This window comes from Natrix helvetica (assembly GCF_964273705.1).
Source record: "Natrix helvetica genome assembly, chromosome: 1".
Taxonomy (NCBI): domain Eukaryota; kingdom Metazoa; phylum Chordata; class Lepidosauria; order Squamata; family Natricidae; genus Natrix; species Natrix helvetica.
Genome location: NC_138548.1, coordinates 161,344,013 through 161,356,853, shown reverse-complemented (window position 1 = coordinate 161,356,853; position 12,841 = coordinate 161,344,013).

The window sequence follows — 12,841 nt, the reverse complement described above, 5'->3', positions numbered from 1 at the left end:
TGTGGCATTAGGACCACAGATGCCTGCCCCAGTTTCCCCTGCTGTCTCTCCACAATAATTTCACTCAGGAAATTGGGCTCAAAGAAAAAAAGGCCTTCTAGCAAGCGCTTTCCTCCCTTCTACTTAAACTTTGCTTAATTGAGAGATTATAGCAAGGTATCAAATTTGGCTTCCTTTTATTACCTCCTTATTCTTCTTTCCTCCCCACTTTCTCCTTCCTTTCTTCGCTGCTTCAAATGACTCAAAGTCTAGGTTTCTAATAAGCACTGGAAGGATGGCCTGGTTCAAGGATTGGGCCAGTGTGCCGACTTCCCTTGTCCTCAGTAGTGAGATTCAAATAACAACTGGTTCTCTGCCCTAATGACCAGCTGGATGGACGTGGCCATGTTGAGTGTGAGCAGGGTGTGTGACAGGCAGCACTCAGCCTCCTGCATCCCTCTGGAAGCAAAAACAGGCTGCGGGGAGGAATGTGCCACCCCCCGCACCCCGTTTGGGGCCTAGGAGGCCTCCCTGCACTTACTTGGGAGCCAAAATGGGGCACGTGGGGAGTCCTGGAAGGGGCGGGGTGGGGTGGGGTGGGGCCAGGCAGCAATTTAACTACCGGTTTGCCCAAACCGGCCTGAACTGGCTGAATACCATCATTGCTTCTCCTACATAACATCCTGATGTGTTGCAGCGTTCATGGATGTTCAGTGGGAAAAGCAAAAAAACCAAGAAATAACAACTCTTCTGAGTTAGGTTACATGCCCTTGTCAAAGAGTGTGCTACGCTCCTTTTTCATATAGAGAATGATTGTGCCCTAAATTAGCCAACTTCCCATTTGCTGACATTCACCTCTGCTCATTCACAGTCAGCAAATTGTTTGCAGTACAGATAAATTTCTATCATCGCTGATTGATTGCATCCAGATGGGGCAATCTTCTTTAGCATTTGCTTACCTGAAATAATTTGTATAATTTAGAGCTTTACACTAGCTAGCATAATGAGTTATTATTCATACATTATTAGCCAATACAAAGCTACAGTGCAAAATAACCCCACTCTTCCAAAAAAACAAAAGCCGCCCTTTTGGCAGCCTGCCCTTGTTGGAAAGTCATCTTCAGCATGCCATTGTAGCTATTTGACAAACACTTTAAGATCAGCGATACTAAGCCTGCAGTCCTGTTTCAGCCGAGTGCTGGACGGAGATATCATCCTACCTTCTTTTTTCCCCATTATTCTCCTTCCATTCAAGGGCAGAAATGTGTGATGCCTTTGCACTGTCTCCTCTCTGGTCTAAACAAATTCCAGATTTGATTAAGCTTGAGGTATTAAGCAGGGTTTACATAAGTTGAGTTGCAAAATAATCGAGTTTAACTTCATTGCATTAATACAAATAATTTACCGCATGAAGTGAAGAAATTCCCCTGGCAATCAGGTGCTTAGGCCTTCAAGGAATGGCCCATAACTTTGAAGCTGCTGAGCCAAACAGCAACCACGAAAAACCCTGCATAAGCTAATCACAAAAAGACTACTTGGCGCTTGCCAGAATTTACATGATGTAAATTACTTAGTACCTCAGGATCTTTTTCATCCAAAAGAATGTAAGGGATAAAAAAAGATGCCCGCTGTGGACATGATGGTATATATTGTATCAATCCTTTGCATCACCAGAAGAATTTGATTATATCTCAAAAAAGCTAACATCTCTGTAAAGATATACCAACTTTGATATACCATGGCATGAAGTGAATCTAGGGACAGTAAAGGTGGTCCTAACACACTCTCCCTCTCTCCTCCCTCCCTCTCTCCCTCATTCACTCCCTGCTTCTCCAGTCTCTGAACTCTTCAGAGTGAATCAAAACAGGTGCATCAATAGATAAAAAAAATAACATGATTGGAGCAAATATCTGAATGCTGATTTCCATGCTCTTTGATGATTCAGTCCTATGCTTAGTTACGAGGCAATGAAAGTTATCGGTGTATTCAGTGTGTATTAATATCTCCAGTGGTCTGTCCCTTATCTGGTTTGCAACACTTTGTTTAAATTCCAAAGGTTAACATCATGAAGGAAACTCCTTCCCCTAGATTTCAGTATCATCCTTAGTGAAGTGTGCAAACCAGCATTTGCATTTCCTGTGTCGGATGAGGAGAGCACATCTTTCTCTTTCTGTCCTCCCCACTTTTTACAGAGAACATTTTAACAAACTGCATCACTGTTTGGTTTGGTGGCAGCAGCGGCTGAGATAAAAAGTCCATACAGAGAGTGGTAAGGACAGCAAAGAAGATTAGAGGAAGCTCGCTTCCTGTTATTCAGGACACTGCTTATAAGCACCATGTGCTATTGTTAGAGACCCCACACACCCACTTCATGGTCTGTCTCTGTTGCTCCCATCTGGGGGGAGGTTTTGAAGTACTTCTACCAGGACTACCAGATTCTGTAACAGCTTTGTTCCCTATGCACCCGTCTGGTAAACTCGCAAGATGCGTTTCTCTTGCCATGTACATACAGTATATACTTGTTTCTCTGTGTTATATATTATATGTAGGTATGTGCTTGGTTTTTTTTTAATCTTGTGATGTTTATGTTTGTATTAGAAGTGGAGACCCTTTGAGAGCTGTATGCAACACTATCTGAGCTGGCAATCTGATGATGTTGGTGGAGAATCTGTTAAATGGGTCTCCCTTTAGGAAAATCAGTTATGTTCTCCAGGAGGTTATGTTTTTTATAGTTTAAATAGTTTTGTTGTTTTTAATAAATTTTTTTGCAAGTGGTTGTTTGTGTATTTTTAGCTTTGTAACCCACAGCCGTAAGAGGGCTGGCTGTATAAATTTATTAAACAAACAAATAAATAAATCAGTCACAACCAAACCCTACATTAATACTATATGTAAATGGTTATTTCCACTCATTGCTACTTTATTCACTTCTGATTTATTCTGTTTTATTCCGTTTTATTTTTTACTGCATTATAGCAATCGTGAAAGAGTAATGCCATAGGTAAAGGTAAAGGTTCCCCTTGCACATATGTGCTAGTCGTTCCTGACTCTAGGGAGCGGTGCTCATCTCCGTTTCAAAGCCGAAGAGCCAGCACTGTCCGAAGAGGTCTCCGTGGTCATGTGGCTGTTACCTTCCCACCAAAGGTGGTCCCTATTTTTCTACTTGCATTTTTACATGCTTTTGAACTGCTAGGTTGGCAGAAGCTGGGACAAGTGACAGGCGGTGCTAAAGATTCGAACCGCCGAACTGCCCACCTTTCTGATTGACAAGCTGAGCATCTTAGCCACTCAGCCACCACATCCCTTTTTGGAGTGTAGGGGTATTCCATAGACACAATGTGTGAAGAATATTTTTCTGTCCATGCTAAAGATACTTTGGAGGGCATTAAATGAATTCTACCTTGGTGCATCCAGACCATGGGCTGTGAGTTATCCTTTTGTGCTCTGTGCAAATAGCCATGTCACTATGGTTCCTCCATTGGTCTCTGCCTTGGTTGTAATAAGGTCTGGTAAATATTCATCTAGGCAGTAGTTCAAGGATAATATTAATGACGACCGCGTAATTGATTTCTTGTAATTCATTAGATGTACTGTATGCAATAGAATGATTGCTGCACTGCATGCTCTTTTGAGTGCTCTCTCTCTCCCCCATTAATAAATGTTTTTCAGTGTAATTGGGATAGAGGAGATTATGAAAGGAAGAGCTTAACATGACATCGGTAATTAAAATCCCTATTTTCAAGCTTATATGAAATAATACCAGGTTTTGAGCCCAAAATTTCCACTGCTAAGCAAGGCGGTTGTTAAGTGAGTTTTGTCCCATTTTATGACCTTTCTTGCCATGTTTGTTAAGCAAATTGCTGTAGTTGTTAAGTGAGGAACATGGTTGTGAAGTGAATCTGGCTTCCCCTTTGACTTTGTTTGTCAGAAGGTCATGCCGTTGTAACTTTGAACAGTCACTAAGCAAATGGTTGTAAGTCGAGAGCTACCTGTGTTCAAACATGAAACATCAACTTTATGCACAAACTTGCATAACTGTCAATGTATTTATAGCTTGGTGATATTTCTGATTGCGTTTTGTCGTTTCGTAAGACTTTCTGCTTTCGATTTAGCTTTGTAAACAGATAAAGGTAGGAATGTAAGTATTCCTTTCTAATTTTAGTCTTTTCTGCTTATGATCCAATTATAGAAATATTAATAAGTGTTTGTATATAGATTTGAGCCTAATAATTTTGTTTGCTGTGAGAGCTCAGAATTATTTTTACATAACATGCATGGAATAACGATCCGGTGTTTTATATTGAGTTCTTAAAGAATTTAAAGGTATAAGGGGATTTCAAGTGTATAATTTTTAAAAAATCTTGCATGTTTTACCTTGTTTCTTTTGCACTTAATTACACCTGTTGCCAAGCATCTGAATTTTGATCATGTGGCCCTGGGGATGCTGCAAGGATCGTAAATGTGAAAAATGGTCATAAATTCATTTTTTTCAGTGCCGTTGTAACTTTGAACCATCACTAAACAAATGGTTGTAAGTCAAGGACTACTTGTATTCAAACATTTAGGATAAAATTTATGCACGAACATTCATAACCTCTTGAGGAAAATATTGGCAGGATGAATTGGACTTTAAAGTATACTAAATGTTTCTGTCACAGAACTTAGAATGTGTCCTTTTTTTTTTACTTCTGATGAAGTCACCACAGGAAATGGTCTTAAGATAAACTGCAGGTAGTCCTCGACTTACAACAGTTTGTTTAGTGACCATTGAAAGTTACAATGGCACTGAGGGAGGTGATTTATGCTTCTTTTTCACAGTCATGTGATCAAAATTCAAACGCTTGGCAACTGGTTCATATTTATGACCGTTGCTGTGTCCCAAGATCATGTAATCACTTTCTGAGATCTTCTGACAAGCAAAACTCATTTAACAAATGTCTCACTTAACAACAGAAATGTTGGGCTCGATCGTGGTCGTACGTCGAGGATTACCTGTACTTCCTCCATTTTCTTCATTTTCTTTATTCAGCCTAATATGGAGCTGCATCTTGCTATTGCTAATCTTGTTTGTCTACTCACCCTTAACAGAACTTCTTGGGAATGGTATTGTATTCAGAGCCTTGATGAAAATGCCCATTCAAAGTTGTTCCTTGGAGAGAAGCAGCAGTCAGTATTTACCAAAAATTTGGCATGATCAAGTCATATAAAAGCAGCAATTTTAAGAGTCTTCCTTTCTGCTAGAGCTACCACGTCCAGACAATAAGTAGTTAGCACTCAGTGTATGTAGAACATAGAAAAGAGAATAACAGAGTTGGAAGGACTTCAGAGGTCTTCTAGTCCAACCCCCTGGTTGAACAGGAGGCCCTGTACCCGGGATGGCAAACCTATGGCACGTGTGCCACAGGTGGCACGCGGACCCATTTGTTAGGGAACGCAAGGCGTTGCCTTGTCAGCTCCAGGGTGCATTTGTGTGCTGGCAAGCTGACTTTAGCCTTCATTTTTGGCCGTTTTTCGCCCTCTGGAGGTTTTCCTGAAGCCTCCAGATGGTGAAAAGCAGCCCAACGCAGTAACCGGAAGTTCAGGTTTGGCGAAAAATGGCCCTGCGGGCAACCCGGAAGTCCGTCCCCGAATTTCCGGGTTGCCCATAGGACTATTTTTCACCCTGAAGCCTTCAGCGGGTCTCCTGGGGAGCAGGGGAAGGCCCTTTTCCCCCTCCCCAGGCACCTAGAAATCCTCTGGAGCCCGGGGAGGGCGAAAAATGGGTCCATCGCGCACCAAAAGCAGAGGGAGGTGGGGGTTATGCACATGTTCAAGGGCGGAGGGTTGTGTGCATAGAATTATGGGTGTGGGCATGCCCACTCACGATCCCCCTGCACTGCCCCTGCTTTTAGCACGTGATGAGAAAAAGGTTATCCATCACTGCCCTATACTCATGATGACGAACCTATGGCGCGCGTGCCGAACGTGGCACACAGAGCCATCTCTCTGGGCACATGAGCCGTTGCCGTTGCTCTTCCGGGTTCTGGCCCGCCGGCCAGCTGGTCTTCACGCATGCGAGAACATTGGAAACTGGAAGTGCAGCTGCCTGGTGCGCATGCACATGCTGGGAAGATTATTTTCTGGTTTCTGGCACATGCATGTGCACTATCCACCTTCCTGGCATGTGCATGCACACCAGCCAGCTGCTCTCTGGTTTTCAGTGTGGACATGTGCGCCGGCCAGCTGGTCTTTGCGTGTGCATGCACGGCAGAAACTAGAAGACCAAGTGGTCGGCGTGCATGCCGATCATCTTCCCAGGAAGATGATTTTCTGGTTTCTGGCACACGCATGTGCACCTATCATCTTCCTAGCACGCATATGCACACCGGGCAGCTCCTCTTCTGGTTTCTGGCACATCTGTGCAATTTCTTCAGCACTCAGTGCCAAATAGGTTCGCCAACACTGCCCTATACTATTTCAGACAGATGGTTGTCCAGTCTCTCTTTTTGAAAGTCAGTATTCCAATTTCACCGTTAGGAAATTTCTCCTTAGTTCTAGGTTGCTTCTCTCCTGGTTAGTTTCCAACCATTGTTTCTTATCTTGCCTTTTGGTACATTGCTGCCTTCCAATGATTGAGATTTTTGGCAGGACAAATCCAGTGAAAGGTTCAGTTTCAATTTTCTACCAGTTGTTGAATTGAGGAGAGATATAGAAAGCAGCTCATAAGAATCCCCAAAGCATCCCTTGTGACTATTAAATTTGCAAGCCAGTTTGATGTCCCATCCACCATGAAATTATTTAAAGCTAAAGTATGGGGTTGGGATGTGTATCTACAAGGAATGCCAAGCTTAGAAATAGTCCAATCAAAAATTAAAACACAATCCCTCAGTTGACTTTAAGCCACTTAGAATTAGTCTATATCACCCTTTGGGACTGGCTTAAAATTCTGCTGACACAAATTTTGACTGAAACAAGTTTTTGAGGGAACTTCCCTGGTCCCACATTAACAAGGCTTTGCAGGTTGTCATCTTTCTTAGCCAGCACTTTCTGCTCTTGGCCTGGAGAAACTCTTGCTGAATTAAAGCAGAAGATTTGGGGCTTACAAATAGATATTAAAACCGACAGAGCCCATATTTCTCACATTTACTATAAGTGGAATTGTTTCCTGTTAAAATATTCATGACTGGGAGAGACATGGGAACAAGGTCAGCCAATGAATAGGCATAGCAATTAAGTCAGCCAATGGGAGCTTAAAGAGATCTGAGTCTGTGCAGAGAATTGAAACAGAAACTTAAGCAGTCTGCTGCTCTGAGAAGTAAACTAGCAGTCTGTCTGGGCTTGTCTGTTGATATGAAACTAACTGCTTGTGTTTGTCTGCAACTCTCCTGCCTTGTGTTTACTTGGAAGAACCACCTGTTGGAATTGTACATTTATTCATCTATTCTTATGTATGTAAATAAGTTAATGAATCCTGCTGCGTCAGTTAACTGTGTGTGCTTCTGGATTTGAATTTATGCAAAAACTCTGACATTTCCCGCTTCTTGGACTATCCCTAGATATTTTTAATAACATGTTCTTCATGGATCTCATTGGCTTCTCTTCCTCATGGGAGGCTTTTTACTCTGGCATAAATTGGCATGGTGCCTATTAGGGTGACAACAGTCAGATTCACTGGTCTTTGGTATTTAAGCCTGTGTTTAAATCTGCATCACATCTGTTATTTAAATTTCCATTATAAACACAGTGGTAATCAAAATTGATAACCTCAATTGTCAGTAATATTAATTGTTTCGGTAGTAAGATATTACTGCTCGCCTTCTATGTAATCGAGTTTCCAAAAACGTCTTAAACAGGTAACAAAAGTCTTATCAATAGTCACGACATTTAGTAACTGATGCCTTCTTAACTATATTACTGTCTTGGTTTTTTTTTAAAGGAATTTAATGTACTTTTATTCTTTTATTGACCTTATTTGTTGCACTTTTAATGACTGATCATTGGCTGCATGTTTTAAATTGTATCATTTCTATGTAAGTCACCAAGAGTCAGTTATTGATTGATTGTGCATGAATTGATTTATATTGCCACCCATTTTACAATTACATCTGAACAGCAAACACAATGGAAACATAAATGCAATCATAAGGACTATGTTAAAAAAAAAGTAAAAGCATTATTTCTCCCCTTTCCACTTTTGTCAAATCTCAGCAGCCTAAAAATAGGTGCAATAAAACAAACAGAAACTAACTTATTTGGTTTGTTGCATGAATTGAGCCAATTGTGATTTGTGAAGACATGATATATGATTTGGTAGGATGTTAACCCATGCATTGGGCCTTACAGCAAGCTGTGGCTTAATGCATTGTGTCTGAACTTTCCCATTAATTACCGGTATGTCATTGTAAGAGAAAAATGGAGAATGGCCATGATTTAATTGTACAGCTATTTGTTCTTTGAGAATATCAGTTCCAACAAAAGATATTTCAGTAGGGAGAATCCATATAGATGATAAGGAAAGAGGAGAGCAAGAACAGTTCCAAGGTGAAGAGACAGCCTTGAGATGACATGTGATTATCAGATGATTGGCACCTCTTGATTTCCCCCCACTGTTTCTATGAATGGGGAACTTTCCTTTTCACCTGTTTTTTCTTTGAAATGGGCAATCATCACCTTGCAAACAAGAATCCTGGGCTTTTATAATAGCGTATCTTTTTCTACTTAACACTGGTCCGTTTCTTTCCTTTCACTTTACCTGGATTATTATATGCATGAGAAGAGCTGCAAGGATGATCAGGTAGCAGTCAAAACAGCCAAGATCAATCTTGGATATGTTTTATACTGGAATCAGAAGGCTTGGAGACAGAAAAGCTATTAATCTGGAAGTGTCCTGGGAATTAGAATTGAACAACATCTCAAAAGCTACAGGCGTTCCTGAATAATGAGGACACCGCATAGAATCCTGGGACAGAAATGCCTTTGCAGTAATTTTTTTAAGGACAAGTTGGTGAGAATGGGGGACTTTTAGGTGCAGGTGTTTTAAACAAAAAAGTATTTGTGCTTATCAGCTCTAGCGTGCATGATCAATTGCTGGTTTCTAACTTTTGTAAAGGATGTTTATGTTTGTACATCCATAACCTAATATTGGTAAGGTGAGACAGAATAGCAAAACTATCCTCCCCTCTGTAGCATTGTTGCTGATGTCAAACTCTATTTCATTGAGGGGGCATCAGGGTTGTGTTTGACTTTGGGGGTGTGTGGGGCGTGGCCAGGGTGGGCATGGCTTGCTTGACATCACGTGTGTCGGGGGCACCTGTGGCCCGAGCACTCTGCCAGAAAAAACGGGCTCCTGATCTCCATTTTCAGCTGGATGGCCTCCTGCAGCCATCTACCAGCGAAAATAGAGCCCCTCCTGTGTTCCGTTTTCACTGGCAGAGGACTGCAGGAGGCCATCCTAGCCGAAAATGGAGCTCTCCCAAGCTCTGTTTTGCTGGCAGAGGCACTGCGAGCCAGGCTTGCTCTGCTTCCAGAGTAGTCCCGCAGGCCATATCTAAGCACCCCATGGATCTGCCCCCCAGGCCTTCAGTTTGACACCCCTGGTGTAGACTATTTGACTTGGCCACTATGCAGTGGTCAGAACCATGGAATATTCTAATAAGTCATAGCCCACCCTCTCCTAACCCATTGGTCACAGATCTTCACTCAAGAGGATCCTCATTTGCAGGCTCTCAAAATTCAAGGGATTTCTAGGGTACCCTCTAGACGTCTACTCAGACTGAAGCGCAATTGATCAGCTCCCAGGTCACTGTCCACAGCATTGCAGGCTCCATAAATTGAAGTAATTCTAGGAAATTAACTTTTGTTGTTTATTGAATGGGCTTTTCTTCATGTTGCTGTTCTAGGAATCAATGAGATACAAGCTTGTTGCCTCCTATTCTCATCCCCTCTCTCCCCTAAATAACAAGACATCTGTTTCACACAACATTTATGCTATCAGGAGAGGCCATTAATCTTTCCTGGTAAAAATTAATCCAGTTTTGAACCGGATTAGCCAAAGGAAAGAACATTAAGCTCTCCGCTTGCACGAAGCTGTGATTTGCTTTAATCGTGATTAATATTTCATTTTACTTATCATTTGTCATGTAATTTCTTTCTGAAAGCTTTCACCAGATAAACTGGCCAAGGTTGCTAGCTCTAAGGCTGCAAAGACAACCTTGTTCCCTCTTACGTTAAACTAGTGTCACAAGGCAATACAGGAAGCACCCGGGCTTTAACAAACCACAGCCAATTTTGGGAGTGGGAATTGAAAAGCTGATTCATTCTAATAAATTTATTCTCTGTTAAAAAAATATAAATCATGGCTGAAAAGAACTCCACAGCAAATGGAAAATCTGTCTGTTGGGATAAGGGTAGACTTTGCTTTTCTTCTGCAGTGTGGCTTGGAAAGGGTCTTATAAAAAAATGCTTTCCCCAATTCTGTGTCTATCAAGCATAATTTCAGATACTGAAATTCTCCGATAAGGAAACCCAAGAGACAGTCCAGAATTGAAATCCAGGACCAGAGAACAAATTGGAGTTAAAACAAGCCTAGGTGGAAAGTCTCCCTCTGTGTGTGTGTGTGCGTGTGTGTGTGTGTGTGTGTGTGTGTGTGTGTGCAGTTCCAAGTGTAGTTATAAAAGAAGAAACAGTCATTATGATCTCTGGAACTTAAAATATATTGCTCACTTAGCTCTTGTTAGCCTCTGCTAACATCGCCAGAGTGTAAAAACTACCATATCTGCCTTTGTACACTATTAATGAATTTGGCCATTGTGCACATGATAGGCCCATCCACCCGCCTCCCACCTTTGATTAGCTTTGTTGTTTTTACATCAGGCATCTTTGGTGCCTCAAAGCTTGGTAAGCAGGTAGCAGGTTGATGTGCCTATCATCATGGAGTTATTGTTGGAAAACCAGGCTTCTTTCAGTAGGCGTCCCCCTCTATGGTCAAGGGCACTGAAGCAGGCGTCAGTTAACACCTCTGTTTTTGCAATGTTGCCCGGCATTGTGCCCAGCACTGCCTAATTCTTACCATTTGCGCGTTGATCTGTCTATGGCAGTCATTGATCACTGCATTTAGCATTCTGGAGTACACACACACACACACACGATGTGATGGCTCAGTGGCTAAGACGCTGAGCTTGTCGAGCAGAAAGGTCGGCAGTTTGGCGGTTTGAATCCCTAGTGCTGCGTAATGGAGTGAGCTCCCATTAGGTGGAGCAATCTTCTGAGCATAATCTAATGTTTAAGCCTCACAGTGAAGACCAAGCTCTTGAGGACAACTAGAAAAGTGAAGGCAATAGGTTGAATCCTTGTTGCTCCTTTCAAATAAAAAGAATAGGTCTTCATCAATAACATCCATGGGAAGGAGAAGGTATCAAAAAGGCAAGACGGAGGAAGTGACATCATGATGGATGCCCCATATCTTTTATACAATACACAAGCAGAGTTTTTAGAGACTTCAGAATAAGAGCCATACAACTCTATAGGGAGATGTTATTCAGATGATGAGCACTGCAATAAATAAGGCATATTGCTTAGATCTTGGCAAATGACATTGTTGAGTATGCCCACTTTTCCCAGTCAAAGCGATTGATCAGAGGACATTGGAAAAGGCAGTCATTCAGATAACCTGATCCTGTGCCTTGAAAGGTTTTATAAGTGATAATTAAAATCTTGAACTGCATCTTGAAACCAATTGGCAGTGCAGTGCAGTTCACTGCTCCAATGTCAGGACTCCAAATAGCACCAGAGTCCAAGGCAAAGTATTGCTCAAAGTTCCAATTTATTAAGAGTTGGCACATCTGGGAAAACCTGAATCTGAAAGCTTCCTGGTTTTCCCCATCTAGTTGAAAGTTCAAGATCTTGCCCCCACACCCACAGTCTCCCACTGCCATGCTGGCAGTTTCACCCATCCAGTTTCGGTCAAGTGCAGAGATGCAAGACAAAGGATGACCTTGGCTTTCTAGAAAATTTTTTGTTGTGACTACATAGTATGTGACTCCTTACAATCCCCCGCTCCCATTTTCCCACAATAGAAAATGCATTGCAGAATAATAGAAAGTATGACAGGCCAAAGACCCAAAAGAAAAAATGGCTGCAGGCCTGACAAGTATCACATGGGGATCACTAACCTATGCCAGTGACTACTATGCTGCTACAGTCTGAAGTAGTTGTAGCTTCTGAATGGCTCTCATGAGTAGCCTCATAAAGAGTGCATTGCAGTAATCTACTCATGTAGTAACTAGATTGATCTCTTGGAGGGCTTCTCAATATAAATGCATATCATCATGTCTATATTAAAAGCATCTCTGCACATACTGTACATGCTGTAAGGGGTTCAAGTTTCTCCATCGTAGTCAGACTTGAGTAATTCAAGGGCCCTTTAGTGTTAAAACCATTGCAGGTTGACTCTGAGATGAAATGGGGGTGGAAAATACGTGGCCATTCTAACTTTGCTAAACTCCTATCATACTTCCCTGTTGCTCAAGGGCACAGGCTGGGTTTGCCAGAAGTGACATCTGGAGGGGCTTGGATTGTCTACCCTGAGAGAAAATACTACCAACATTTGGCACTTCTTAATCTTGGGCAATAAAGGAATGCAATCACATTTCATCATCGGTTCTGACTCAATTGATTCCTTATGTGTTTTACTGAAACACTATTTCAGCACTCCCTTTTTGGACAGCGGAAATGCAGTGGGGGTTCCTTACCTTAACTCTGCTTGTAAACCTAGGTGGCTAAGAAAATGTCCCAGTTTAAGGAGGCAAAAGCCAAGTGAAAGAATACATGTTCCGAATGTTCAAATACAGCAGCGTGATACCTAAAGGGGCCACTTCTTTGAAAT